This window comes from Narcine bancroftii, chromosome 7, assembly GCF_036971445.1.
Source record: "Narcine bancroftii isolate sNarBan1 chromosome 7, sNarBan1.hap1, whole genome shotgun sequence".
NCBI classification, from domain to species: domain Eukaryota; kingdom Metazoa; phylum Chordata; class Chondrichthyes; order Torpediniformes; family Narcinidae; genus Narcine; species Narcine bancroftii.
Window position 1 is genome coordinate 92,216,859 of NC_091475.1, and position 26,649 is coordinate 92,243,507.

General features: G+C 40.4%; 2 long non-coding RNA genes across 3 annotated transcripts; one reads left to right on the forward strand and one right to left on the reverse strand.

Annotated features, from left to right (window-relative positions):
* Nucleotides 1-8,559: 8,559 nt before the first annotated feature.
* Nucleotides 8,560-19,943, reverse strand: LOC138739905 (uncharacterized). Its single transcript, XR_011342541.1, has 4 exons — nt 19,810-19,943; nt 17,542-17,628; nt 17,319-17,417; nt 8,560-8,665 (listed from the first exon to the last, which is right to left on the reverse strand). It is a non-coding gene; the product is annotated as an uncharacterized lncRNA (long non-coding RNA).
* A 165-nt stretch (nt 19,944-20,108) lies between these two features.
* On the forward strand, nt 20,109-26,081 carry LOC138739906 (uncharacterized). 2 transcript variants are annotated; one of them, XR_011342542.1, is made up of 2 exons: nt 20,109-20,905; nt 25,213-26,081. It is a non-coding gene; the product is annotated as an uncharacterized lncRNA (long non-coding RNA). The 2 variants fall into 2 exon arrangements; XR_011342543.1 differs by having other exon boundaries at nt 20,109-20,580.
* The last annotated feature ends 568 nt before the right edge of the window (nt 26,082-26,649 follow it).

A 26,649-nucleotide genomic window follows, 5' to 3' on the forward strand; every position in this document is an offset into this window, starting at 1 on the left:
AGTATCCATTTGTCCAAGCATGCAGCATGCACATACTTTTGTCACAGGAAAAAAAAATGCACAACATAAGATTTTTGTGCATATTGATGACTAAAGATTAGAGGAAACATTGCCTGCTCCCATGCTGTAGGTCTAAATTTAAATTTAGAAAAGATGGAATATGAAGGTAAGTTAGCCAGTAGAATGTGAAAATTTTCTTCAGGTATATAAAGAGCAAAAGTGGGGCAAGGGTGGACATTCAACTGCTGGGAAATGACACAGGAGAGATTGTAATGGGGGAAAAGAAATGGCAAACAAACTTTACAAGTATTTTGTGTCATCCTTCCTTGTGGCAGACAGCAGCAGTGTGGCAGAAATTTGAGTCTGTCAAGGGGCAGAAGTCTGTGTACTTGGTATTACAAAGGAGAAGGTGCCGGGGAAGTTGAAAAATCTAAAGGTGCATAAATCACATTGATCAGATGAACTGCACCCCAGGATTTTGAAAGAGGTCGCTGAATAAATTGCGGAGACATTGGTTGTGATCTTTTAGGAATCGCTAGGTTTAGGAATGTTTCTGGAGTATTAGAAAATTCCGAACGTCACTACACTCTATAGGAAAGGAGGGAAGCAAAAGACAAGAAATAATAAGGCTGGTAACCTGACTTTGGTGGTTGGTAAGATTTTAGAATCTAGTATTAAGGATGAGGTTTCAGTATACTTGGAGGCATGTGGTAAAATACAGTGCCTTCCATAATGTTTGGAACAAAGACACTTTTTTTTTCCTTTATTTTCCCCTGTGTTCCAGTTTTAAATTTGTAATCAAACAATTCATATAATTAAAGTACACATTCCAGATTTTATTAAACGGTACGTGTACATTTTGGTTTGACCATATGGAAATTGCAGCATATTCCCCTCATTGCAGGGCACCATAATATTTAGGACATAGCAATTGTAAGTATACAGGTACTCCCTGACATGCATCCATAATCTATTCTGGCCGATCAGTCGTATCTCAGAATGGACATATGTCGGATTACTCTGTATCTCTGTTATAGTTTGTCAAGTAAAACATGGTGGCCACCAAGGCCAGCTCTCGCGAGAGGTTGGCAGTGGTGGCCATTCTCTTATGAGAGGCATTATTTTCCATTGATAGGCCCGACTTTTACTGTAAGCATGTAATTTTTATATATATTTTTAAAATTATTTTCCCCTCCTGAATCAGGTCCAAGTGCCTGAGATCTCTCAGCATGATGGCGCCTTGGAGTTGAAGTTGCCGATTTCTCCATTGGCGTGATGCGGGTGAGGGGACGGCGGGGGTGGGGGGAACATCAGGCTCGTCAGCCGAACCCACTGAGGAAGGACATCCATGGCTCAGTAGAAAGCAAGCCGCCAGCCTGAGTGATACTGCCAGAAGTTTGGATTGCATTTGCAGTTTGCATGCAGCAGGAGAGAGGCAGATGGGTGTTGGGAAAGGAAAGGAAGGGGAAGGGAGGAGGTGGAGGAAAATGAGTGAAAATTGACCGGGGCACACTGTACCCAGGCGCCGAGCTTCGGATACACGACCATGGCTGCAAGTGGCTGTTGTGGAATGGTCGTTGCATGAAGAACAGAACAGCAGCTTTTGCAAAAATTTGCAAGTTGAACCGTGGGTGACAATCCTTGGCGGAAGAGAAGGATGGGATCTAGCTGATTATCATTGGGGGGAAAAAAAATTGCTTGTATGTGTGGATGGATGGAATCGCATTGGTCGTAAGTCAGGGAGTTCTTGTATTAAAGTAGTCACGTTTAGTACTTTGTTGCATATAAGAACATAGGAACATAGGAAGTAGGAACAGGAGTAGGCCAAAAATGGCCCAGCGAGCCTGCTCCGCCATTCAATAAGATCATGGCTGATCTAATCCCATGCATGCAATGACTGCTTGAAGTCTGTGATTCATAGACACCACCAGATGCTGAGTATCTTCTCTGATGATGCTCTGCCAGGCCTCTACTGCAGTAATCTTCAGCTCCTGTTTGTTTTGGGGGATTGTCCCCTAAAGTTTTCTCTTCAGCATGTTAATTGCATGCTCAATTGGATTTAGATCAGGTGATTGACTTTACCATTGAAAGATTTTCTACTTTTGAGCTTTGAAAATCTCCTTTGTTGCTTAAACAAAATGTTTTGGGATCATTGTCTAGCTGTAGGATGAGGTGCCATCCAATGAGTTTGGAGGCAATTTTTTAATAGATATACAGCATGGTAAAAGGCCTTTTGGCCCATGAGCCTTGTCGCCAACTGCACCCAATTGACCTACAATGGAACCCCTTCAACGGTGGGATGAAACCGGAGCACCTAGAGGAAACCTATGCAGACATGGGGAAATGTACAAACTCCTTACTGACAGTGTGGATTTCGAACACTGACACTGTAAATTCATCACACTAATTGCTTTGCTAACCATGCCTCTAACCATTTGTTCGATCTTGAGCAAATAAGATGTTTAATACACCTCAGAATTAATTGTACTGCTGCCATCAGCAGTTACATTATCAATGAAGATTTGTGCATCATTGCCTATGGTAGCCATACATGTCCAGGTCATAACACTCCCACCACCATGTTTCACAGATGCTTTGCCTCCACACTTTGCTCCTGCCATCACTATGATACAAATTAATTGTCTCATCTGCCCACAAGTCCTTTTTCCAAAATTCTGCAGGATCTTTTAAATACTTCTTGGCAAACTATAATCTGGTCATCCTGTTTCTGTGGCTATCTAGTAATTTACATCCTGCAGTGTAGCCTCTATATTTCTGTTCATGAAATCTTCTGCAAACAATAGTCATTAGCCCTTTTTTCCCTGGCATCCCAGTTAATTGGTTATGCAGTGTCTGGGTTAAAGAAGCCATTTTTGCTGTTTCTACTGGGCAATTTTTAACCAGGACATTATCTGCTTTCACACTGACAAAACCCCGGGTTGTCTACCTTCAACCAGAAATGTCCTGTGTGATTTAGCATGCTATAGCAGGAAGTGACATCAGCTTCTTCTTCAGAACAATGGCGGATATCAGACAGGTCATTGTGGACGTCATGGAATTGTGTGAATCTGAAACCAAACAGTCAGGTTTTTTCAGCCTCCTTATCTGAAAGCTGGCGCAAACAATTTGGGAGCTTAATTTATCCTATTAACCTGCTCTTAGGTAGAAGGATCTTATTGATATATTGCGGATAACCTGGGAGGGATTTGAGGAGGGGAATCAGGCTGTGCTGAGAAGCTGCCAGAGAAGATGTCTGGTTATAATGCTGTAATTTGAAGTGGTGAATAGTAGCAGAAGAATGGGGAAGATGGAAAGACCTCAGGGACCCGTGTTCTGGAACAAAGTCATGGATAAATACAATGATGAGCAGTGGTGTGAGCATCTTCAAATGTGTCTTGGAACCTTTGATTTTATGTGGGGATCCTTGAGCCATATCTGCGGTATAAGATCACCAACAGCCAGAAGCATCTGGAGCCTCGTTTCAGATTTGCAATAGCTTTGTGGTGGTATGCCACCCCTTGTGAATATCATTCCATCAGTGTTCTGTTCAGTATGGGTATCACCACTGCATTCACAGTGGTGATGCAAGTGACATTCGTGGTGAAAAAACTCCCCATGAAATGATTCACTGAGCTATCTAGTGGAGATCTTCTTCAGGAGACAATTGTTGCATTTGAAAAAAAAGGGGTGGATATCCAATGTGTGCAGGTGATGGCACACATATACCCATCATTTCCCCACATGAAGATTCATCTTCCTACTAAAATAGCAAAGGTTGGCACTCAATTATTCTGCAAGCTGTTGTCGACTACAACTACCAATAAGGATGATGAATCCATTAATATTGGTTGTCGTCACTGAATAATTTAAGCTTTATGCCACTACCTGCATTTGGCCTTTTGTGTTTCCAGCTTTACAGATATGTAAGTGGGTTGGCCTGGTTGCACCCATGATGCTCGAGTTCTAATCAACTATCCCCTATACAGAATAGCGGAGAATGCAGATGGTTATCTATTCCCCCTTGATGTAGGTAAATATTACAGTGTAAGATGAAGCTTTGAACATGTACATGTAATTATCTGCAGTGGCAGATAAAGGCCTCCAGTATTTTCTTCTGTGCCTTGTACGATGAGTGACCCCATGACTTCTCATTGCTCTGCTCACATGTTTCCAAAAATGTTGATGGAGTGGAAATCCCTGCACATTTGATTGGGGACCCAGCCTACCCACTCAGAAAATGGCTGATGAAGGGGTTCATGCAGCATCGTATCATCGATCACCACAAGCGCAGGTTCAACTACAACCTGAGCTCCACGTGAATAGTTGTGGAAAGTGCATTTGGACATCTCAAAGGCCGTTGGAAGTGTCTGTCCAAACAAACGAATATTAATACCACCCCCATGTCAGAGGTTGTTGTTGTCTGCTGTGCCTTACATAACATTTGTGAGATTAACAAAGAACACTTTCTGGAAGAGTGGAAAACAGTTGAAATGGTTCTCCTTCTGCCAGAAAGGGTTCCCTTCACGGGTCCAACGGGCCAGGGTCACCAGGCTGTAAGTGAGGCAATTATGACCATCTTGAGTGGATGTGAGGAAGAAAACTGAGGCATGTCACCTAAATGTCAATAAAATTTATTGTGCACCTTAGAATGTAGTGCAACAACAACTTCTTGAAGTCTAACAATAAAGTTCTGATTGATAATAGGAAAGTCATTTGTAAACATCAACATAAAATATCATTAAAAGTAGTGCATCTATAATTTCTGGAATTAACATTTAACATGGGGCATGGCACATGATGCCGTAGAGTCAGGTTGGACAACCTAGCTCTCCTGAAAAAAAGTTTTTAAAAAAGTGTTAAAAAATAGGATAGAAAGAAAAGAAGAAATAACAATATTTAAAGTAACAGAGAATACCCTTGAGATGTCTCAAAAGAAAGATAAAGCTGTCACTGGCTCAAAAGAAAAGCAACAGAAATCACAACGAGATTAAAAAGCGAGGCCTATGTTGAAGATGGACCCGGAAGCTGGTCCAGAGGTGATGACCTGTTGGAAGAAGCACATGATGGAAGTGACTCAGGATGTCTCAATGTCAGGCTGCTTCCAACAACGGCCGGAGGATCCTGAAGAAGAAACATTTCTGCGTATGGGTGACTCCTCACGTATGCACAGAGCACATAAAATGGGAGCAATGGCAGAAGAAAGAAGCAGACATGAACTGCATCCACAGCAAGAAGAAATAGAAGAAGAATTTAATTCTAGCGATCATGAAGAGCTTCTACAGACAGAAGTAGTAGAAATGGAAGAAGAAGAGGAAGAATTAGAAAGAGCCAGTTAAGAAAGGTAAAACTGATATATCTTTGAGTATACAGAATTTAAATAAGCAAATTATAGTAATCATGAAGGAAGTAAAGCATTTTAAGTATATTAGAGTCTTAATGGAAAAAATCAGACATGTAGAAGAAATAGTGGTGAACATGCAAAAAGATTTGAAGAGATGGAAGGAAGGGTTAAAGGAGCAGAATTTGAAAATGAATCAATTAAAAATCAGATGCAGAATATTCAAAATAATTTTACAACTGTTCAAGATCAAATGCGACAAAAATTGGATGTCTTAGAAATTTTAGTAATATAAAAATTGTGGGACTTAAAGAAGAGGATAATGGTGATTATATCAGACAACTTTTGCCACAAGTCCTGGAGTCAAACAATTTCAGGGAGATGTTGAGATGGAAAGAGCACATCAAGCTTTTAGACCTCGACCACAAGCAGATCAAAAGCCATGACCAATACTGATTAAGTTCCTTCATTATCAAGTAAGAAAGAAGATTCTACAATTAGCAGCCAAACCAGCAAAGGAGTGACAAAGACCTTTACAATATAATAAAAATTAGGTCTTTTCCTCTCCAGATATATTTTGAATTGTTGAAGAAAAGAAAGGAATTTAATCCAATTAAAAAATGTACTGTGGAAAGAAGGTTACACGTTTGTTTTAAGATATCTAGCCACTCTGAAAGTTTTTGTTCCAGGAAGTCAAAACAATTTTTTTGTGGAACCAAAGAAGGCTGAGCGATATGTTGACTCATTGCCAGATATTCGTCATGAAGAAGAGATGAGAGCTGAATGGCAGAGAGCTATCTGAAATTGATAAAGGGTGATCCATTTTTAATTTTTTTTTTTCATTTTTCACACTATGAACCATACTAACCAAGATATACACAAACCTTTCCCCCTTGAATATACACAGTGTCATTTTCTCCCCTTTTTCCCCCCTCCCTTCCCTCCCTCCCACTCAACGTTCAATCTATATGATACATTAATCCCATTAAACAATGTCATCACACAATGAAAATAAACAAGAAATTTGTGTCTTCTACTTTTACATACTGGGTCAGTTCATTTCGTGTTCTTCTCCTTGTCATTTTAGGCGGTGGAGGTCCAGGGTAGGACTTATCTGTTGTGTTCCATGTACGGTTCCCAAATTTGTTCGAATACTATGATGTTATTTCTTAAATTATATGTTATTTTTTCCAATGGAATACATTTATTCATTTCTATGTACCATTGCTGTATTCTCAGGCTATCTTCTAATTTCCAGGTTGGCATAATACATTTTCTTTGCTACAGCTAAGGCTATCATAATAAATCTTTTTTGTGCTCCATCCAAATTGAGGCCAAGTTCTTTACCTCTTATATTACATCGAAGAAAGATCTCTGGATTTTTTGGTGTGTTGCTTTTTGTGATTTTATTTAATACCTGGTTTAGATCTTCCCAAAACTTTTCCACTTTCTCTTATGTTTAAGTAAATGAAATGTGATATTTCAGGAGAGCTGGGAGGGAGGGGATGATGGCTGCTAATTCATGTGTGGATTTGTGGTATGGAGGGGAGTAATATTGTTTCTCTGTGAAACAACATTAGAAGTGGTTTCTCTTTTTTTTAAGTGATAAGAATAGTGTTATATACGATAATGTAGTAGAATTAGGAGTTGGAAGTGATGAATTATGGGTGAGAGATGCTTTTATTATCATAATAATCAATAGGTGAAATGGCAAATTTTATAAGTATTGATTAAAAAAGCAATAAGGGACAGATGAAATTCAATTCTTGCCAGCCTCCGGGTGCAGCAGCAGTTGAGGTCCCTCTTTTCTGAGCAGTTGCAGTCTCCCAGGTGTCTGAGGGACTGGCAGTGGATGTGGTAGAGGGAGAGGTTGTGGAACATGGTGGGGGTGAAAGGCAACTGAGGCAGATGAGGGACCTGAGGTGGTTGGGAGAACTGGGGCAGACGAGGTACAAGGGGCATCCATGTCCTCCACCTCCACCTCTTCTTCTTCCTCCGGTGACAAAATGTTTCAAGAGATTGTGCAGAAGTCCTCTCACAAGGCTGCAGGTTGAATACCAGGTAGAGGGCTCAGCTTGCTTGTTGGTAACCCCCCCACCCCCCGATAATATATGCTTGGTTGAAATAAGGCCAGTCCAAACGGTCCTTCCCACTCTTCACATTGTGGTCCATAACCTGATGAAACCTCTTCCAAAGTACCTTCAGCTTATTTATGACCTGGGACTTGTTCCTATTAAACTCAATTTCCCTGAGCTTTGATGCTATCCTCTCATAAAACCAGCCATCTTTAATAGTGCCCATCAAACAGCGTCTTCCAATCTCAGTGAGAGGAACTCTTACACCTCCCTATCCCCACAGTTTGCAGCCAAAATCGAAAGTAATTTCTGAATCTAAACTTTATATATTGCATACCAAATTTTTATACTACTCACTTTCTATACTGCACACTGAAATTTTAAACTAGAATATTTTTAATTGCACTTCTAATTGAGAAGAGGAAGAGCCTCCATCAGCCTTACCTCAGGACTCCAGCAGACTACCTCAACATGCTTCAACATGCAGTTGAACGTGCTCACGTAAAAATGCACATCATTTTTGTCCAAGGATGCAACTTGTCCTTTTTTTCATTGGTTTAATCGGCACACTGGTGTCAGCTGATGCTGGCAATATGAGTAGAGGTCAAGGCTCTCAATCCCCGGTGTGATTTTTCTAACTTTGATGTGACACCAGCTGTACACTTCTTCATTGACTTCTATGGTTTTGCTGACATTGATTATTCAGTGCAAGATGCAACAAAGGCACACCAGATATCTAATGTAGATGTTGATCCACATTGCTCAGTGGATTTCAGTGAGGGCTGTTATGACCATATACAATCAAAAGAAGATGAGAGATTTGTGTCTGAGAGCAGCACCTCTAAACCAGTGCCCAGTGTTTCACTTCCTTGGAAAGATATGAGTCCAGGGGCATCAGAAGGATGGGGAGTAGAGGGAATCTTACACCTGATTTCCACTACATGTCTGCCTGTACTGATAGTGGCTGAACAAAGGCTCAGTACATCTATGGCTCTGGTCTCTGAGCAGATTTTTAAACCACAACCTTTGTATTTTTATTTAATCATTTATTTTGTAACCACAAATTGCCATTTAGAAGGAAATATTCTGCAGGAGTGTGCTGCTGGTGGGATTAGACATAGCCACCAGTAGTGTCTGTCAGATCAATTTTGTTTCATGGACAAGGTGCTTGAAGTGTACTTTGGGATTTTTGCCAGGTAGCGTGTTATTTTTATCATTTCATGTTTTCCTTCAGTTCCTAGGCAAATAATTCCTGTGGACAAGAGTGGGACAGGCAGTATTAGCTAACACATTCGACTTACAAACATTGGAATACACAATGGGTGAAATATGAGTTAAATATTCCAGTAGAAACAGAAGATAGTTATTTGTATAGTTGAATAATACATCTCACACTCACATTGCTGATGGTCTCAGCCAGCTTGACAGAATATTATACTCTTTTCTGTTGTACTGAGACTGAAGGTATGTGAAAACAGTGCTTCTAACAATTTGGATGTCTCCACACTTAACATTTCAATATAACCTACATTTGCAATACTTCATAATATGAGCATTTTATGTTGTGGTAAGGGAAAAAGTACATTTTAGTGAGAATGTGTACTAATTAGCACTGAGTCCATGAACTGAAGGAAAAATAAGTTTTCAATTCTGCCTTTCAACAATTTATCTCTTGAAAAAAAAACAAACGTTGCTTACACATGCGGACATTGCTAGCAAACAGCAGACTATTTTCCATCCATGATGTTGAGGCAGTTAAAATTTGCTAGGCCACTGGATCTGGGGACACATAGAGGCCAGAGCAAATCAAGTCAGGAGATTTCCTTCCCTGAAGAATATTATTGAACTTCAATTTCTTAGCCCTGTAGAGTTAAGATGTTCTGAAAATAAACTTAGTCTTATGCCTTGGACTACATGATGCAAAATGCTTATGGAGTGAGCAGGATGAAAGAATGGATATTGGGTCATGTTGTCTTGAACCTGTGCTCCACTTGCACTAACTTGTTGTGGTGGAACTACTGAGTTGAATTATCATTCTACCCACAGAGAAGGAGAAGGTCCAAACAGGTATGAGGAGGTTGTACTGGAACTCCCCATAGCCTTTGGAAGCTCAGATCTTTTGGGATATCTTTAAAATGGATCATATGATTAAAAAATTCAAATAGATTTAAGTGGCTAAAGCAAAAATAGTTCTTTTTAACATTAAACACACTTTAACATGCCAGATCATAACTAAAATAATTAAAATAGAAAAGAAAATTCAGAGAAATAATGTGAATGCCTTCTTTGGAATTACCTTTGTCAAGAGTCATTGCCTCCATTCAAATGAATTGGACTGATGTTCAAAAAGCAGCCAGCCTTGTTTTAAGGCTGAGAGATTGAATACAACGTGCATTGTCACCCTCCAGCAAATCAGTCTCCGTGAGGCTTCGAATGGCCAGCCAGCAAAGCAAGGCTTGGATTTTTTATGTTCAACCGAGCATTATTCAGTTTTATCATTGTGAACCTTCATACCAGTGTAACTTTTCTGCACTAGTCTCATTTCTTTTGATAAATGATGTACAAATATCTATCAATAACATTCATAATTCTAATCATCTTCTCTGTGATTGCTAACCCATTCAGTGTTATCATACCAACTGAACATATAGATGATAGCAAGACTTGGGGATGCAGGTACATATTTCCATGAATGTGGTAATACAGATAGACAGGATGGTGAAGAATGTGTATGGCATGCTTGCCTTCATCTTCAGGGCATTGAGTGAAGAATTAAGGATGTCATGCTACAACAGTAAGACCATATCTGGAGAATTATACATAGTGCTGTGTCTTGGGTAAACTTGTACCTCTCATTTTGTTCGTTTTAGATTGGTCACAGTGTTTGAGCTACCGAAAGAAAATAGACACACACACCGAGAGCAGTTCAGTTTATACAAATGTTTATTACAAATTCAAAAGTTGATTTCAAACTACAATACGCAAGTCCATCCCAACTATACTTATCAACGCTTGGACTGGTCCCAACTGCCGAAGCGAGGCAACAACTGCACACTTGTAATAGGTTGTCAGGGCACTGGTAGCAGCTTCTCCACCTCCCCCGACCAGGACGTTGGCTGGACTCTAGAAGTTCTTCTTCTTGCTGAGAGATGTTGCCCACTTCAGCAGCGGGACCATGGCTTATATTACCCAAAAATTGCTTACTCATACCTTATCACTTTGAATAAATGGTTTATTTTGCATCAAGGCTAGGCCTCTGACAGTCTGTGTCCAAAACAGGAAATGTTCTTGGTACACAGATGTCCTTTTCTCAGATAACTGCATCTCTGGGCCCCAGAGATTTAGCTTATGTCTGCTGATTCTAAAACACAAGCAGGTTCTCAGCCTGGCAGAAGCAAAGGCTGCAAAAGTAAGAAACACAGTTAGAATCTTCCATTACATGCTGGTCACCCAGTTATAGGAAAACTATCAATAAGCTGAAAAGGGTAGAAAATATTTACGGGCATGTTACCAGGACTTGAGGGCTTGAGTTTTAAGGAGGGTCCAGATAGGCTGTAAGTGTTCTCTCCAGAGCATAGGAGATTGAGGTGAGATCTTATAGAGGTTTATAAAAATCATGAGGGGCGTGATAAGGTAAGTTGTGTTAATCTTTTCACCAGAATAGTGGAGTCTAAAACTAAAGGGCTTAGATTTAAGGTAAGAGGGAAAATATTGAAAAGAGGTCTGAGGGGCACCTTTTTCCATATAAAAGGCAGTGAGTACATGGAATGAGTAGCCAGAGAAAGTTGCTGAGGTGTTATTGAATCATTTAAAAATTAGTTTGACAGGTTAATTGATATGAAATGTTTAGATATGGGCCAGATGCAGGGAAATAGGAGCAAATACTGAGGTGGGCCAGGCAGCATCTGTGGATGTTTTAGGTTTGGACCCTTTATTGAGATTAACAGAGTGATAGCATGAATATCAAAAGGGAGAAAGAGCATAAGAGCAGAGAGGATAAAAAGTGGCAGGGTATTGGACAGAAGGGACAAATAAGACTTGCTTAGGTAAGCAACTTGTTCAGTGTGGAGAAGATAGGTCAAAGTGCCTGTTTCCATGTTGTAGATCTTTACAATTCTATTGCTCCATGGCCGCTATTTCAACATTTGTAAGAGTTATATGAGCAGGACCTGCGAGATCTTATGGACTCTAAAGAAGCTCCAGATAAATGGTATTGACTGTAAATATAGCATTTACAACCAATTCTATTGGTTTTAAATGCTGTAATTACGCTCTGTGATAGAGTCAAATGTGGTGATGCAATGAATCCAGTTGGAGGTCATTGGATGCCGACACATTACAGCAAGCTTTCTAAAGATTGCTTTCAAATGACCAAAGCAGCTTATTTTATGGCAATATACCAGGTTTGAAATAACCAAGCATTACACTTAATTTCCAACAACCAAACTAGCCTTTTGGGGACTCGAAACTCTTTCTTCAGAAGGCCAACACCGAGACTGATATTCAATTTCCCCAATCAAGAGAATGGCTTGACAGAGCATGGATCATTAAGTTCTCATTAATTTATTTATTTGTTCAAAGAATCCAGATGGTTCCTGGCAATGCCAGCATTTCTTCTACAACCCTAATTGCCTGCAACATGACAAGGCTTGGAGACAGTAACCAGCAGGACTGAGTCAGAACTGTAGATTTTATGTTGTGATGGTCATGAGTGCACAAGATAAGGTTGCCCAATAATCCAGTAGTTTCATGGAGACAGAATTTTTGTTCCCTGTTCCATATTTTAATTACATGGATTTAAAGTCTCCAGATGTCATGGTGGGGTTTGAACTCATGTGGCAGGATCATGATGAGGCTTCTGGTGACGTCAAGTAATTTAGCCACAATGCCACTGTTTTTTTAATGACTATGCAGTCACCCAGGCTAAAATAGAATTTCAACAGATGTCAGTACAAAGGATTGTCATGGGTAATTTCCTTTTCTTAAACAGCATCTGTTCAAGGGGCTTCCAAGGTACACAGCAGAATTTTCAGAAGTTTTGGGATTGTATTGTGTACCTGTTACATAGACATATTCCTGTGCTTTTGAACTCAATTTTTTTGAGCAAGCCTTCAGAAAATGTAAATGAAGTGGGATTGCAAATTTTGGCATCTCTTCTGTGGCAAGTGGCACAGACTTCATAGAACACTTGAGAAGCTCAGCTTCAGCCAAGACAAAACAGCCCACCTAATCAAAACCCAGCCCACCGTGTTTAATTCTTCCACAACTGGTGCACAATGGTTGCATTTATCCACTAAGACTACACTGAACATGTGCTCCTAACCATACTTTGATGAAGGGCTCAATTCTGAAATGTCAGTTATGTATCTCTGCCTTTGCTACACAAAAGACATCACTGTTTGACTCGCTGAGTCTCTCCAGCATTGTGTGTTTTTACTCCTAACCTGTGATCTCTGCCATCAAGATAGACAAAGGTAGCAGGTGCTTTGGAACACAACCACTTGCAGGTTTACATAAGAAATAGAACATAAGAAATAGAAGCAAGAGGTGGTCATCTGGGCCATTGAGCCTGCTCTGCCATTCAATAAGGTCATGGCTGATCTGGCTATGGGCTCAGCTCCACTTTCCTGCCTGCTCCCCATAACCTTTAATTCCTTTATTTTTCAAAGAAAATCTGTCTATATCTTAAATACATTTAATGAGATAGCCTCTACTGTTTCCTTGGACAGAGAATGCCATAGATTCACTACTCTCTAGGATACACTCCCCATCTTTTTTTTATATAAATCTACTCCTGAATCTTGAGGCCACATCATCTATTTCCAGTCTCACCTGATGGTGGAAGCAACTTTCCTGATTTTAATTTTTTGTAATTTTATAAACCACAGTAATTATATTCCCAAGCTACTCAATCACTCCTCAAATGCTAACTCTCTCATTTCTGGTTCCCTTTAAAGTAGTACCCCATCCCAACATAGGAATATGTTCGCTGCTGCTTGGACTAAATGCTGGAACTCCTTGTTCAGTAGCACCATGGGACCACCTTCACCCGAATGACTCTAGTGTCTCAAGAAAGTACTCATCACAACCTTATAACAAATAATTATGTAAATCTCTTTGAATTGAATTTAGCATGTTTAATTGCATTACGATGCTGAGTCAAGCTCTCAGACTGACTGTACATGTTGCATAACAAATGTGAGGAGCCCATGGGTTGTCTTCGCCACTTATTTTACAATTGAGGTAGAGTTCATAGGCTTTCTTAATAAGTCCAGTCATGCTGCATCTTTGAGCCTAAATGTAACAGAATGCATTGCATCTGTTGCAACATTGACAAGACATTTCTACTGTCTTGAATCTTCCTGAAGACAATAAATACTATTGTTAAGTACACTCACTATGCTAGTCCCTGAAGAACATATGCTTTAACGTGTGTTTAATCTATATCAATGTAATGCACAGCATCTGTATATGTGAGCTACTTTTATAGCCTGTCTGCATCTAATCCTGACAAAGCATGCCCAGGCCTAAGACAGTATTAACATAGCACCTCCACTGCATGCATGCCCAAGCTTGTTTGGATGGACCAAAACAGCTTACTTTATGGGTAATATATCAGTAGACTTAATATATGATAGGAAATCACAAAAATAGGTTATATCTGAAAAGAGGTACATGATAGGAAATTTTTAACGCAATTTTCACGATCAGTAGCCCAAAATCCATAAAATACTCCCAAAAATGTTCAGTAAGCAAAATCTTTGTTGTGCAGTGTAATTATGAATGGGGAATAATTACAGGCCCTGCCAGCAGGCACAGTATTCAAGAAAATAAATTTCAGAATGTCAACCATCTTCATCCACTTGTCTCCTATTTTGCAATCATTGATATGACCTTCACAGAAATGCACCCTTCCAGTATGTATAACTAAATTGATGCAACATCTGCTGCATCCAATAGTGGCATCAATAGACAGTTTGGTTAGAAGCTTGATGCAAAGTTCCTGTCACATGCCTTTGAAGTGCAAGCAATTACTTGGAATCAAAGATTTCCCTGTCTTTCAATTCTTCTGCAAATAGGACACTTTGAACTTGAGCATAATTGGCAATGTTGATGCTTTTTGTAGCAAATTATTCATCAAGCTTCCTATTTCAGCTTGAGAGGAAACAGTTTGTCTGATTTAATGTTCATATAAAGGATACAAGGATGTGAAAATTATGGAAGCCCATCATGGAATTAGATTTTTGCTTCTAGATTTTTATATAAATAACTTGTTAACGTTGCAGTATGCTGCGCGCAGCAGTTAGCGCATTGCTAGTTCTGCGCCAGTGACCCGGGTTAGAATCTACTGCTGTCTATGAGAAATTTATACTCTCCCTAACTATGTGGGTTTCCTTCAGGTCCTCTGCTTTCTTCCACCCTCTAAAAACATGCAGTATCTGTAGATTAATTGGTGAATTTATAGACAATGGACAATAGACGATAGGTGCCGGAGTAGGCCAATTGGCCCGCCGAGCCAACCCTGCTATTTATCGGATCATGGCTGATCTTTCTCTTTCAATAACTAATCCCAGCCTTATTCTCATAACCCTTAACTCCTCTGCCCACAAAAGCTTTATCCAACTCTCTCTTAAATCTATCCAATGAATCTTCCCCCAATACCCTCTGTGGCAATGCATTCCACAGATCCACAACTCTCTTGGGTAAAAAAAATTCTCCTAATTTCTGTCTTAAATGACCTTCCCTGTATTCTTAAGCTATGCCCACTAGTCCCTCTAGCATGAGCTCGTTGTCCAGAAAGTTTTGTATAAAGAAAGGGGGAAGGAAGGAAGGAAGACTAATACTAACATTAGTAAGGAACACCATACTTTCAGTATTACTCCCACCCCTCAGTTTGTACATTATTCCTCTCTCAAGCTTCCAAAGCTCTGAAAAGTTAGACTTCTGCTTTAGGCACAAGGACAAGGAATCTCCAAAAACATGAATTCCTTGAGTCAACAACACAATTCCCAAAAAAAGTTTCTCTATTGTATCTATCAGCACAAAACTAGATCATGGTTTACCTCCTCACTCTAATCCTAGAGAGAACTGCATGCAGAACTGTAACTTCTGCAGTGAACAGCATGCGCAGCCCTGACCCCTGGAGAGAACTGCATGCACAACTGTAACTTCTGGAGTGAACAGCATGCGCAGCCCTGACCCCTGGAGAGAACTACATGCACCATTGTAACCCCTGGAGAGAACTGCATGCATCACTGTAATTTTTGTGGTATTATATGCAGTATTGTAACTCTTGGAGAGAACTGCTTGCAGCACTGCAGCAACTAGAAGCATTGGAGCCAGAAGTTTTCAGGGAGGTGACAACACAGTCAAATGTCCCCATATATTCACAAAGATTCAACACAAATTAATACACACACACACACACACACACACACACACACACACACACACACACACACACACACACACACACACACACACACACACACACACACACACACACACACACACACACTCAAAAATACATACTTAAATATTCCTATGCATATAGACACACACCAAATCCTGCAATGCATGGACACACACTGATCAGTCACCTGATGGAGCCTAATGAACCCACTGTGTATAAAATATTACACATCAATATCTGAATTGTGACATTTTATTTCAAGAGAAAATCTTTGCATTGAACAGAATCCAGCACTATTGAGCATCTCTATTTATATGCTTGACACTCTCATATTGATTTAGGTCTTCAAAACTCAAAAGGGCCACTAAAAATCTTTGTAATATCACTGTAGAGTCTCTGCACAGCAACATTTTCTTTTGTGTGCTGGTGTGAATTCCCGAAATAGTATTTCTCTGGTTAATAAACAGTGATGTTTCCTTTAGTGCACAGTGCCTCAAACCCTGCATATTTTCAAATAATAATCTGCAAAAAATAATAACTGTGTCCAAAGAATTGGTTACGACTGCAGAAAGCTCTAATTGGATTACCTATCTGGATGGCTATCGACAGAAGCTTCTCTCAGTTCCCTTTGGTGTACTGTGATTGGTGGTCAAAGAATATGTGAAAATTTTAAACCTTTAAGCAACAATGATTTGTAGAGGGCAGATTGAATTAGAGAACACTGGTGAACTATTTTCTCAGTTGCATCATCCATCATTATCACAATCGGGTGACAGTTTTAAATAACAAAAGAGTGACGATCAATATAAGCCATTTTACTGGAGGAAACCTTTGCCCTTGTGTAGTTCCAATAAACCTTCAGTGTCCACACAAATATTCAAACAACTGCTCCAATAAAAATAAACAAAATATTGCAGATTCAAAAAATATGAAATAAAAGTAAATGGCTACAAACACTCAGTGGGTCAAGAAGCATCACCGAGATAGAAGCTGAGTTAATATTTCAGATTTCATCAGAGCTGCTCCAATAAATGTGTTCAAGAATACAAGAAGACATCGAGTAATCTATAATTTAAACAATGCACTTCCAAACACACCATCAGGATTGGTTGTAACTCAGTCTACATTTTAATTCAATTGTTTAATATCAAATACCCTGAGATTCAATATAAAGCTTTGTTTAGTGTGTTATCCAAGCAAATACAACAGATAGAACAAGAATAAAAACATGCTATTACAATGAAACAAAATTGAAGAACAAGGTCCCATAAGACAACAATTCTGGGTAGAGTACTAATGAGAAAAGTATAGTTGGACTTTGCAAGGTGTCATATTTTACTAATGGGAGGCCCATTCAAAAGGCTGATAACAGAAGAAAAGAAACTGTCCTTGAATCTGGAGGTGTGTATTTTCAAACTCATCCAGCATCTGGCCAAAGAGAAAGGAGAGAAGAAAGGGTGACCAGAATGGGATATCTAGCTGAAAATGTTACCTGCTTTCCAGAGACAGTAGGTTTGCATGATGGCTTGGGCTGTATTCACAAAGTTCAGCAGTTTCTAGGGGTCTTAGGCAGAGCAGTTGTCAAGCGAAGCTGTGGTGCACCCATAAAAAAAAATGGTAAGAGTTTTGAGGACAAGTTGAATTTCATCAGGCTTCTGCATCTGCAGCCAAGTAATGACATGGTTGGACCAAGACATATAATTGGTGATATTTACCTTGAAGAACTCAACACTATTTCCTCTTCAGTGCCATTAACATAGAGAGCGGACTGTGCCTTCTGAAGCTGATGTTCCTTCACTTTCCTGAAATTGAGGGAGAGGTTTTTGACCTGACACTATCCCACTAGAATCTTGGTTTCCTTCCACTCCTCCCTTTTGATTTGAGATCCTTCATGGAGGAAGTCATGAGTGTAAAAGGATAATGAGTATGCAGTCTTGATTGACATCAGTGTTAAGAATGATTGTGGTCTGAAAGTCAGGAAGGGGAGATTCCATTTTGGAGTGTGGAGGAATTTGGGGGTGGGGTTGCTGAGGCTTAGATCAGATTTCATATTTATTGTCAGATTAAAAGGTAAAGGTAAATGTTCCATTATTGTTACATAATACAACATTTAGAATGTAACATATATGAAATTCTTTAACTTTTGTCTACTGTAAGGCAGTCAGAGAGTTGCCACTTTGTCCAGCACCCCTCACAGTACATAGATGATATCACATACAACCCTGAGATTCCTTTTTCCTGTGGGCGAGGTAGAATTACCACAAATTGGTAGTGCAAAAAAAAACTGGACAGAGGGTATACATGTAAATAAATAAAGAACTGAAACAAGCAATGAAAGTAAACAAACTGACTGTGCAATGCAAAGAGAATAAAAAAAGAAAATCAATAAAGGGCACAAGTAAGGGTCCTTAAATGAGTATCTAATTGAGTTTGTTGTTGAGGAGTCTGATGGTGGAGGGGTAGCAGCTGTTCCTGACCCTGGTGGTGCAAGTCTTGTGACACCTAGACCTCTTTCCTGATGGCAGCAGCGAGAACAGAATGTGTGCTGGGTGCTGTAGATCTTTAATGATTACTGCTGCTCTCCAACGGCAGCCTTCTCTGTAGATGTTCTCAATAGTGGGGAACACAGCCTAGTGGTGCTCTGGTACTTATGGAGATTGTTTTACCTGTGATGCTCTGGGGTGGGTCCACTACCTTTTGGAGGGCTTTACACTCAGGAGTATTGGGGTCCCCATACCAGACCGTGATGCAGCCGGTCAGCACACTTTCCACCACGCCTCTGTATAAATTTGCCAGGGTTTCTGATGTCATAACAAACCCTCGCAAACTCCTGAGAAATTATGGGTGCTGATGTGCTTTCTTCACTATGCCGTTAGTGCATTGGGCCCAGGAAAGATCTTCTGAGATAGTGACTCCCAAGTTCTTAAATTTTCTCACCCTCTCCACCCTCACTGATCTTTGGATTGTATACCTCTGGCTTTCCTTTCCTGAAGTCAATAATCTGTGAGTGCAGGGTTGTTAATGATGTACCATTTAGCCAAGTTTTCAATTTCCATCCTGTATGCTGGCTCATCCCCTTCCTTTATACAACCCACTACCATGGTATCATAGGAAAATTTCAAGATGGTGTTATTGTTGTACCGAGTTACACAGCCATAGGTGTAAAGTGAGTAGAGCAGGGGCTAAGAACCCAGCCCAGTGGTGCTCTGGTGCTGATGGAGATTGTGGTGGAGATGCTCTACCAATCTTCACTGATTGTGGTCTGGAAGTGAGGAAAGCCATGATCCATTTAAAGAGTGGGGTGTTAACTCCCAGGTCTTAGAGTTTGCTGATCAGTTTTGAGGGGATGATGGTGTTAAATGCCGAACTATTGACTATAACAAGCATCCTGCTATATGTATCTTTGGTGACCAGATATTCCACGGCTTTGTGTAGATCCAGTGAGATGTCATCCACCATAGACCTGTTCCTACAATAAGTGAATGGAACGTCACCACTTATACATGCTTCATCATCACCACTTCATCACTGTTAATGTAAGTGCTTCTGGTTGATTGTCATTTAGGCAGGTTACTGCACTCTTCTTGGGGACCAGTATGATTAACCCATGTTTGAAACAGTCCAAGAGTTTATTTGGGTCAATTATGTTGGAAACGTCCGGGTTAGAATATCATCAACTCGTATCCACTGGAGGCGGACCTGTCCTGAGATGACACAGTTGAGCAGCCAGTAGAGCTGCTACCCCACTGCTCCAGTGATCCTAACCCCCAACAATCTCTGCTTGGAGCTTTCATCTTCTCCCTGTGACCATATGGGTTTTCAACAGATGGTCAGATCAGATATCAGATTTATTATTAGCGTACATACATGACCACAAACAACTCTGAGATTCTTTTTCCTGAGGGTGAGGCAGAATTGCCACATAATTAGCACTGTACACAACGTACACATGTAAGCAAATATAAAAATGTAAGTAAACTCACTGTGTAATGCACAGAAGTAAAAAAAATAATAAAGTGCAGACTCCTGTTTCTACCTACACCCCAATAGGGTTAATTGGCCATGTAAATTGGTTTTAGCATGTATGTGAGTGGTAGAACAGGGGGGAATGTGAGAATACATTTGAATTAATGTAGGATTAGAGTGAACAGGTGGCTGCTGCGTGACACCATGTCTTTGTGACACCAATGTGGAATGTTTTGGCATCTGAAACAATAATGAATTGTCACATGACCAAGACAATCTCCCCACCTCAGGCAGTTATCTCAAAGGGTAAGCAGGGTTGGATTGTTAAAGCTGGAAGGTCTGACCCATTTTAATCTGATCATTTCCTTCACATCTGCCAGACTAGGTCCAGGCAGCAGATTTCTTTTATCCCCCGAATCAACTGTCCTTAAATTTCACAGCTGTTATAATGGGATCTGAACATCTGTCATCAGATTATTGGACCAGATTTTGCATTACTAGACTGGTGACATTCCCCCACCCCATCGCATCCAAAAAATAAGTCCCAATTGATTGCAATTACAATGCCCATGTAAATACGAGTATTTTTTTATCCTCCTATTTTTTTCCTGGCATACAGGATCATTGTGGGGAAGGATAGTTTGATGTGCATCTCACCTCAACAATCAAAGTCAACAAAAAGCTTACTTCAGATCCACAGACGGGAATTCAAAACATTTAGTTCAACTACGAAAAATTGGCAGCACCACCAAAGTGACATTTAAGTGCACTTGGACAGGCACATGAATGTAAGAAAAATAGAGGGCTATTGGTGTGATCTAGGGAAGATTATAGGTTTATATAGGTTAGCATAACATTGTGGGATGGATGGCCTGTACAGTAATGTTCTATATTCTATGTTTTATGTGCTTTATAAAATTTTTTAAAAGTCAAAGCTTTTTCCAATGGACATGTAATTTCCAACTTATCAAATACTGTTCCATTTTTGGACACTCTTGCATGAGATTTCAAACAGTACAGTTACAGTTCAATTCGAGATTTGGTTGGTCTGCAAACCCCCCTCAGCATGGCTGTCACAAAGCTATAAAGTCAATACCAAACAAGTGAGATAAAGTAAGTACGATTAGTTACAATTACTCCCAGGGAATAATCTGAGTGGATTTTACATGACAAATATTGACTACAATATATAAGGCAAAATGTCTGTTGGAGTTTTTCATTTTAAGAAACTAAACTTCATGTTACTACAGCAAATATCTGGAAATGAGATAAAGAGCATGTGATTATCCAAGAGAGAAGACAGAGGATATTCACCGGGTTGTTGCCTAGATCGTAGGACCATGTTCCTCTTGGAATGAAGGAGGTATGTGTATGGAGAAGAAAGTCAGAATCTTTTAAAAAACCAAAGGAATTTTGCACTTCAGCAAGTCTGATCACCTAGCTGTGAAAGCTGAGTCTGAGGACCACAGTACTAGTAGTAAAGACGGCAGAATTATGATTGAGGGAGGTGGAGGACTGCCTTCAGGACTGCTTTGAATCGGTGAACTGGAATATATCCAATAGCTCCTCCACAGACTTGAAGGGATATGCAACAGGTGTCATCAAGACCTGTGTGGATGAGTGTGTGCCCATGCACACATACCGGGTGTTTCCTAACCAGAAGCCTTGGATGAATCAGAGGATTCACAACCAGCTGAGGACAAAATCAAGTGGATTTAAAGCCGGGGATCTAGATCTCTACAAGAAGTCCTGCGGAAGACCATCTCTGAAGTGAAGTTGCATTTCCGGAGGAAGCTAAATATAGAGACAGATGCACGCCAGGGATCGCAGGCTATTACAGCCTACAAAGCAAGGGTGAACACCACAGATAAATTCTGGGCCTCTGCACACCCTCTACAACTGGATCTTTGACTTCCTCATTGGAAGACCGCAGTCAGTACGAATTAGAAACAAGGTCTCCTCCCCAAGGATACGTGCTTAGCCCACTGCTCTACTCATTTTACACCCATGACTGTGTGGCCAGGTACAAAAGTCTAATGCTAGTTAAAAATTTGCCGATGCCACCAGAATTGTCAGCAGAATCATAAATGGCAATGAGGAAACATAAAGGAGGGAGATTGAATGGTGTTATGGCAACAACCTTGTGCTCATCATCAGCAAATCCAAAAGATGATCGTGGACTTCAGGAGGAAGTCAGGAGAATATAATCCAGTTCTCATTGAAGGCCCAGTAGTGGAGATGGTAAAGGACATCAAATTCCTGGGTGTCAACATCTCCAAGGATCTTTCCTAGAGCCTCCGTGTCGATCCAATCACAAAGAACAAGATGGATCAAGATGGCACCTTGCAGTGGCGACTCTTTGTGTGAAGCTATTACTTGAATTATCAAATATTCCCATTCAGAACTTATTAAAATATGACCATAGAACCATAAAATCAAACTTACTGGTAAATAAGAATATCCTAAGATCGCTGGCGGACATCGGAATTGGAAGATTTGGCAGTTCATGTCTGATTGCGGGACCATTAAACAGCCTGTGCTCAGGCAAGTTTAACATGGTAGGAGTTTTAAACAGCAAGCAATTGGGCTATTTAAACTCCACAGGAGTCACAAACAGCAGACGCTCAGTACATTTAAACATTGCGGGTGATTTAAAGGGATAATGCACTAGCCATTTAAACACCACGGAAATTGCCAGCAGCGGACTGACAGAGACAGATGCACACCAGCTTTGGCAGCGAGGGCTGGCCATTACAACCTACAAAGTGAGGGCAAGATGGATGTGATGCTTCATAACCCGATGAGCTGAACCCTTTCTATGCCCTCTTTCAGAAGGAGAACCAAACAGTGCCTTCTAGAATCCCTGCCAATGTGGAGGACTCTGTGATATCTGTCTCTGAGGATGACGTCAGAACATCATTCAAGAGGCTGAATCCTCACAAGGCACCAGGCCCTAAAGGTGTATCTGGCAGGGTACAGAGAGTCTGCGCCAACCAACTAGCTGGAGTGTTCATGGATATTTTCAACCTCTCATTGCTGCAGTCAAGAGGTTCTCATCTGTTTCAAAACAGCACCAGTCACCCCGGTGCCCAAGAAGAGTAGAGTGGGCGGCCTCAATTACTGTTGCCCAGTGGCACTAATGTCCACTGTGATGAAATGCTTTGAGAGGCTGGTCATGGCCAGAATTAACATGTACATAAGCAAAGATCAGGAACACTGCAATTCGTCTGTCATCATAATTGCTCCACAGCAGAAGCAATATTACTGGATCTTCACTCACCTCTGGATCACCTCGAAAAAGGCAATCATACGTATGGCTGCTCTTCATTGACAACAGCTCAGCCTTCAGCACTATTTCTTCTGTGCTGGTCAAGAAGATTCAAACTCTGGGTCTCTACACACCCAACCCCCACCCCACAACTGGATCCTTGACTTTCTCATCGGAAGACCACAGTCAGTGCAAATTAGAAAGAACGACTCTTCCTCACTGTTCATCAACACAGGCTCATCCCAAGGATGTATGCTTAGCCCACTGCTCTACCCATTATACTCCCATGACTGTGTGGCCAGGCACAATTCCAATGCTATCTAGAAATTTGCTGATGACACCACAGTTGTCACCAGAATCACAAACAGCAATGAGGAAGCGTACAGGAGGGAAAGAGATCAGCTCGTTGAATGGTGTAACAACAACAATCTTTAACTCAACACTAGCAAAACCAAAGAGATGATTGTGGACTTCAGGAGGAAGTCAAGGAAACACAACCCAGTCCTCATCAAGGGTTCAGTATTAGAGAGGGTCAAGAACTTCAAATTCCTGGGTGTCAACATCTCCAAGATCTGTCAAGGAGCCTCCATGTCAATGCAATCACAAAGAAGGCTCGCCAGCGGCTATATCTTCTGAGATGCTTGAAGAGATTCAGTATGTCATCAAAGACTTAGGAAAACTTCTACAGGTGTACCATGGAGAGCATTCTGGCTGATTGCATCACCACCTGGTATGGAGGTGCTAACTCTCAGGACAAGAAAACACTCCAGAGGATTGTTAACTCGGCCTGTGACATCACAGGCATCTGACTTCACTCCATCAAGGACATCTACAAGTGGCAGAGTCTTAATAAAGTAGTCTCTATCCTCAAAGACCCCAATCACACAGGCCATGCCTGCTTCACTCTGCTACCATTGGGAAAAGGGTACAGGAGCTTAAAGACAAGCACTAAATGGCACAAGGACAGCTTCTTCCCCACTGCTATCATATTCCTGAATAATCAATAAAACCAGACACTGCTTTACTTTATGTGCACGATAATTTTTATTTATTGTTGTATATGAATTTTTCACTGTGATGCTGATGCAAAACATTGAATTTCATGACTTGTTCATGACGATAAATTCTGATTATAATTCTGACAATGTATCAGGGGTTCAGTGCTCATTAGAGCTCATCAAAAATTATGACAAGGGGGTCTCGTGAGACCTGGCCTTGGTGGTCACCACCTTGTATTTGGCATTGTATAATTGAGAGCATCTGGAGCGGCCCCATGAGGTGCTGGAGTGGCCCTGGAGAAGCCCAATGAAATGACCTCCAGCACCACTGTACTCTTGTGTATATTTAAGGCAAAAGATGGGAGATTTAAAAGGCATCTAAGGCACATGTTTTTTGCACAGAGTGTTTGATAACTTTAAAATATTGTGAGAGGAGGTGGTGAAGTCGGATAAAATTACTATGTTTAAAAGCCATTGAGACAAATACTTAAATGGGAAAGGCTTGCACAGGCCCAATACAAGAAAATGGGATCAATATTGGTATCCTGCTGTGTGGGTGATAAAATTCCATGCTCAATTCCATAATTCCTCGGTGTCAGCATCTCTGAAATTCTAACCGAGGGCCTCCACATCAATGCAATCATGAAGAAGGCTCACTAGCAGCTATATTTCTTGAGGAGTTTAAAGGGATTTGGTACGTCACCAATGACTTGGAACTTTCAACAGGTGTACTGTTGAGAGCATTCACCATCTGGTATGGAGGTGCCAATGCACATCGCAGAAAAAGATTGCAGAGAGTTGTGAACTCGGCCAGTGCTACCATCACCATCAGTCTTCAATCCATTAAAGACATCTCAAAAAAAGCAGCTTCTATCCTCAATAATCCTCACCACCTAGGCCATGCCCTTTTCTCACTGCTACCAAGGACGTACAGGAGCCTGAATGAGAAGCAAACCCAATAGATCAGAATCCATTCTGTGCCTATTAATTTTATGTGGGCACATCTCCTGCCACCTTTATATTAAAGTACAAATGCAGAAACCGAGTCCATATTTCCATGCACTAAACACGCAAAGAAGTGTAGATGAGTAAAAGAAACCATCATGTGGTTGTAGAACTCTGTGACTCTGTGAACTCTCACTCCTTTCTTTCAGGTACCTTTGCAGAAAAGATCAGGGGGAGAATTCAAGCCTCACCTGAATAATACAGATAGAAAATATTATATATTCTGGGCTATCAGGAAGCATCTGTTGAAGGACAAGCAGTTAACACTTTAGACCCAAGATGCTTGGTCCACCCAGTTATCATCTCGAACACTAGCACCTAGCTGTCAAAGGAACAATGTTCAAAGACCAAGACTATAAAATTGACATCAAACTCGTGGTCTACTGAGAACAACAGGAAAGTTAAATGGTATTTCTAATTCTACTGGAATACTACAGCAATATGAATGAACATCAACAGAAATGAAGAAATCTTAATACTTCCACTAACTTTATTTGTCTGTGCCATTTATAGTTATTACTCCCATGTACATTTTTGTACATTCTCTATCTGGGAATGGGGGAAGAAAGCCAAGGAAAAATGAAGCCCCAAAGACTTTTACTGAATAATTCTGCACACAGCCTACTTAATGTTTACGGCTCTGTGGCTTATTAGCAACGTAAACGCCACAAAAAGTGCACTGAAGTCAAAGTCTCTGGGCACTCATTGCCCGGTTCCAGGTTTTTCCAGATTTAACAATGGACTGTGACTGTAAAATACACTTCAATTTTCTAATGCTCACAATTCCAAAAACCCAGAGGAAGGAATCTAAATGAGACCTTGTGCAAGATGTTGCTGTGAAATATTATCTGACTGCAGTATTTGTGGGACTGAGGGAGTTGCACGAAATAGCCATTTCAGCTCTTGTACCCATATAAATTCTTAACAAATGAGGCAGTATTGGATGGGATATCGCTTCTGCTTGCAAAACAAAGATAATAATTAGTAAATAAATAAAAGACAGAATGTTACATATGAATCAAGTTCTATTTTCTTAACAGCTGTTCATAACACTTATGCCACATCTCTATGCAAAGCTAATATTGCGACTAGGATTAGAACAGTCATGATCCTATTGAAGAGGAAAGCTCCAACAGGCTAACTCTTTGTTCTATTTTTCTTAACTTACATATTTGTGGATTTACAGCAATAATAAATTGGAAGGAAAAATGTTCAGCATCACACCTACTGTGTGCAGTAGCTGATGAAACAAAAGGAATAGTTGTAAAGCTCTACGATGGAGAGAAACATGGCATGCTGCAGTTCAATATATACAGATGGACAAGCCCTGTGGGGTGTAACTGTTGTGAGGGGGGACAGCATCTGGGGTCATTATTAAACAATTGCAGACTTACCAAGTGTCCATTTTGGAATGATGTGTATCTGGTAGTAAAGGCAATGGGTCTTGATAACAATTAACATATGTTCTTTGAAAATTCACGGACATGTCAAAAACAATTTGCCTCTTAGTCCTGTGATTAAGATTGCAGTTTCAGCTAACAGTAGTTAAACTATTTGAAATGTTAATGAATCCAGGATAACCAAAA